Source organism: Limulus polyphemus, unplaced genomic scaffold (assembly GCF_000517525.1).
Source record: "Limulus polyphemus unplaced genomic scaffold, Limulus_polyphemus-2.1.2 Scaffold507, whole genome shotgun sequence".
Lineage (NCBI taxonomy): Eukaryota > Metazoa > Arthropoda > Merostomata > Xiphosura > Limulidae > Limulus > Limulus polyphemus.
In genome coordinates, this window is record NW_013666117.1 from 356,214 (window position 1) to 361,171 (window position 4,958).

The 4,958-nt window shown below is 32.1% G+C and overlaps 1 protein-coding gene across 4 annotated transcripts in view; it reads left to right on the forward strand.

The window, feature by feature from the left end:
• The first annotated feature begins 1,527 nt into the window (after positions 1–1,527).
• Positions 1,528–4,958, forward strand: part of LOC106458744 — an 80,348-nt gene continuing 76,917 nt past the window's right edge. For 3 of the 4 annotated variants that reach the window (XM_022385049.1, XM_022385051.1, XM_013918283.2), the window contains exon 1: positions 1,528–1,623. The gene's annotated coding sequence lies outside the window, so the exon portion shown is untranslated. The remainder of the gene's footprint in view (positions 1,624–4,958) is intronic. The other variant, XM_022385050.1, reaches the window with a different exon arrangement.

Below are 4,958 nucleotides of genomic sequence, written 5' to 3' on the forward strand. Positions count from 1 at the left end.
AGCAGTGGCAAGAAAACCTGCAACAATGGCAGCTCGAACAGCAAAATAAACAAGAGAGATTACAGCAGTTGTTGGTGGAAAAAGAAAAGAAACAAGAAGAGAGATTACAGCAGTGTCAACTAGAGCAAGAAAGAAAACAGGAAGAAAGTCAGCAGCAACTACAGGAAAGTCAACAACATTGGCAAGAAGTACAAATGGAAAACATTAGTAAATTTAAAAGCGAATTAAATACATTAAAGGATGATCTATTGTCTTTTACACGAGGAGGATACATTAACCATCAACTTAATCAGCCCCAGACAATGGCAATCCCCTTCCAGACCCCGCAGCTAGACCCTAATGCAATATATATGTATACACACAATAAAAATCATTAATTCTAGCCATACATACTCTTTACAACAATAAATAAAAACAACAATATTAAACAAATAAGTACGTTTATAACTTAAGGGGAGAAGTTGGAGTTACTCATCTAGAGGAGCTCCAACAGCAAATCTTTCAATGCAACCGTAAACTTCCAGTGCTCTGTCGTGGTCTGATGAATAATCAGTCTAGCTCTCACACTCACATTAATTTCATATTATTCCATATTAATCTGAAATTGTCTATTGTGGATTCAAAGTTATCAGTGTTTAAAGATAACATTTCACTTCTATTTTTGTCTCCCATACGTCACTACCCAAGAAGACCTTTCACACAATACCAGAACTTGTCAGTTGGACTAGAAGACAAAAGATAGATCCGAAATGCTTTTATGAAACACCTTTAACTTTGATTCTGCAGCGGATAAATTAAGATAAGTACAGGAATAAAATGTAAGCAATTAATGTGATTGTTATCACAAATCGCAGGCTTAATGAATTCTGGTTATTGCTATTTTTTATACTTTAATGTTAAAATTCTAAGTGCTTCTGGTAATTCACTCTGTTTTTCGGTCTTGTAGATCTAATTGTTTTATGAGATAAACTAAACATAAATACTCTTTATGCAATATCACATTAATATTAATAATAGAACTGAAAAAGGCAGCTCCATCTGTCAAAAACACTTAGGTTTCATTGTTGTTATTTGTTAACGTTATTTACCTAACTTTTTGTTAAACCTCGGATTTTTACCATCATTAGCTTGTTTGTTTGTTTGTAATCAAGCACAAAGCTACACAATGGGCTATTTGTGCTCTGCCCACCACGGGTATCGAAACCCGGATTCTAGCGTTGTAAGTCCGATCATTAGCTTTATATGAAATAAATAATGATGATGCGTGCTATAATGGATTTTGCCTTATTCTTTTGAAAAGTATCGCTACCTTTTACTGGAAACAAATCGAATCTTAAATAAAAAGCGTAAACATAATTGTTCGAAATTCGAATGTTCATTATCCCCTCTGAAATAATGACGTTAATAATTATTATTAAAATCAATTCCAATCACTTCTGTTTCTTCCAGTAGGAGCCACTGATGTATTAAGCACATGACCTGCCGATGAAAATAAGTTTTTATGTTTCAGTGATAAAAAATAACACTAGTTGTATAGTATAAGTATGTTACACAAACAATGGAAAGGGTTAATTCCCATGTAAACTTATATTGCAAAATGATTTGAAGGAAACATTAAGTTGCGTAAGTAGCATGCTCGTTTTGATGGGTTATGTTTGGTACTTTTATCATTAGTATTATTATTAGACTTTTAAGTTATAGTACTACCATTTGATATGAATGTTTTTACGCCTAAATTTAGTATTGACTACTAAAGTACCATTAGTATTAAATACTTAACCTGTAATTTTTGTATATTATTTATTATTAACGTTATACTTTTATGATGCATCTTTGCATCTTCTCGCTAATTTTCTGAAATTATCGTGATATTAAGTGGGTTTGCAACTGTTTAACTCTTAAACAGTTTCAGTGCTTCAGTTTCAGTTCCACTAGTAGTAGTATGGTTGATAAGTATGCTTCCCATCCTAACTGGTAATGGTAGAGCAATATAAGTGTAATACTAATAGGGAATTGACAAAAAAGTTACAAGTTGAATAGTATTACTTCTAGTATTACTGAGTATTAGTATCAGTACTAGTAAGGTGGAGACAGGTGTCCAACTTACACTTACAAGTTATAGGGGTTTCTACTTCTAGTTCTAGAGTGATGTCTGATTAAGAAATTTAAGCTATGAGATGTTTTGTACTATAGTTTTGGATTTGATTTCTATAGATTATAAAAGAATTAGAATCATTTGCTTAAAGTTCTTAAAATTCTTAGGATTTTTGACAGTCTTTTTTTTGAATTGTATTAGTGATGGAGTGAAGTTGGAAATACAGTTTTGATTAGTGAGATAACTGTTGGAAATGAATTTATATATTGTAGTGGTAAATATGAACTTGAGTCGAATTACCTTCTACCACGTTAGTGTTTCTGATTTTCCTTGTATTTTTATTAATGCAAAAGGAGAAGATAACTAACATGATGAATTGTCTAAAATTCTTATTTAAATTTTATGTAAATATACTAATCTACCTCTAGATGTTTTTTTTTACTTTGACATTATTTCGACAAGCAAGCTAATCCATATTTTTACTTTTCCATTCCACGTTATTTTAAGCTACATCCAGAATTTTGCTCATTGCATTAGTAGGATGTACATGGGAATGACCAGTTCCTCTAAGGGAATGCATCATATGGTGGTATGAGACAGTGCTTTATACCCTTGATCACCTTCTAAGGCTGTTTGGATTTTGCTTGCTGTTGCTACTGTAACTACCTAGGGCATGCAGTGGCAATACAGTGGGTGGGTGTTATGCTTATTTAAAGTACATAATGACAATATGTATTAGGGCTGTTATGACTATTAGAGCTTCCACCCTTTAGTACTGAGGAAGATGCTACTGTTTAGAAGCCAGTAGACAGTACCAATATGCTATATGATGCAATACCTATTATTTCTGATGCTCATGGAAATAGTATCATGCTTGCATAATATTTTGAGGTAATCTATCGATGAAATGCTCTCTGATTATTGAATTCATAGCAAAATTAATATACCTGATCGTATCACATTTTATTGAATAGTGAAATATATGATTAGATGAGATATTTGTCCCATTTGTACTTGTCTATTGTCTTTTAGGAGATCATAGTATGCTTGCTTATTTCATTGTTTGATGACCACCTAGTTATTTGTTTTTAAGTTCTTTTTTTGTGACATTTCTAGGGCTTGGCAGAAGAGTTTTGTATCATATGTGCAGCTCCTCTCTTTTGTTGAGATGTGAATTACAAGATTCTTTTTTGTAGTTATCTTTTCTTGGTTAATAGCATGAGCTGAGTTTTTTTGCTGTCATGCTTCTTTAAGTTCTTTGAGGTATCAGTTTTTGTTTGCTAGATACTTTTACTACAGATGTTTCTTTCCATGTATAGAACTTGTTTTAGCCTTTGCTTGCACCTTGAGTCCTAACTTCTGAGGATCATTGAAAACCTCCTTTTCAAACTCAGTTCTTCAGTTAGTGGATGTCCTGGCATATAATACACCTAAAAATTTCCTTTGGACACTGAAAATTTAACTTGTGCAAGTCCGCCGGACATCCATAATTTGATTTCATGTGCCCATAGGCCTAAAAAAAATTTTCTTTTCTCAGTTTCCAACTGACCCTAAATATTTTGTAGTGTTTTTTTTTTTTTTTTTGTTAAATAAAACTTTGTCATGGGGTACAAATTTAAGTTGTCTTTTAATTCCTTGTTCAATTGAAATGATTGCAAGAGTAAATTGCAACCTGTGCTAATCAGTCTTTTTTTTTATAGGGATAGGGAGACATTATATGTTATTTTGGGTATTGTTGTAATTCCTTGAAACATATTTGGAATATATTGGCACCATTTGTAACACTTCTTAGATAAACCCAGTGCAACACTGCATGCACACACATACACACAGAGGAAATAATAATACCCAGTCCTAATGACCTGGTTTGGACCATGCAACAAGACAGAGTTGCTTGGTTTTTGACAGCAGTACAATGTTCTGAAACCACCAAATTTTTGAATTGAACTTCCAAAATTGATGGTCCCAAAAGTCTTGGATTTCTTCTTCTTACAACTTAATGGAAGGGCTTATCTCTACCTCCTTTATTCAGTTCTGTTATCTTATTGTTGTAAATCTTTCTAAATTTCTCTGGATTAGGGAATTCTTATTTTCTCAGAGATGAAGAATGTATGGGTAGGTTCCCCTTTTTTCAAAATTATTCTCCTCTCTGATGTTATGTGAATCAGGCTGCATTGAAATCTAAGTTCAAGTTTTAGATTTCAGTGCTGGATGATAAAAAGGGACATTTGATGTGCTTCTCTTCATACTTTTTTTCCCCACTATTTTCCTCTTTCTAGTGATAAAAATTTGAATGTTGTTGAATGCATATTTTTCTGGTTTTTGTTCCCGCATTTTCATATTAGGTGACAGATTAACTCAATCTCTGATTACTAACTTTTTTATCCTGTTCACCACCATTGAGATCAACATATTACATTATTATAATATTGAGTAATTTTGTGTTTTTGCTACTGTAAAGTACTGACTCAAAATTGTGTGAAATAATTAAATTCAATGCATTAAAAGTACATTAAGAATAGCAGTGATTAACTCTTTCAGAACGGGCTTGGTTCCTGGTACCGACCTCATAAACATTTTGTACTTGTTATAGTTTTCATGCTATAGCTTTTATATTAGTAAGCATATGTTAACAAAATTTGTCAGATTACCAGTAAACATTACAATGCTTTCATATGCAAAATATAATTTTTTTTTTATTAAGTCTTAAGGTTTGTTAAGCAATGTTTTTCTCATGCCTCTTTTCTTTTCTCATGTTGCCTATCCAACATGCAAATTAATTTTTGTTTTGAGATTAAAAATACCTTTATGCATAAGAAATTTTTCAAATTTCACATGCAAAATCTTTATAATGTCCAGATAG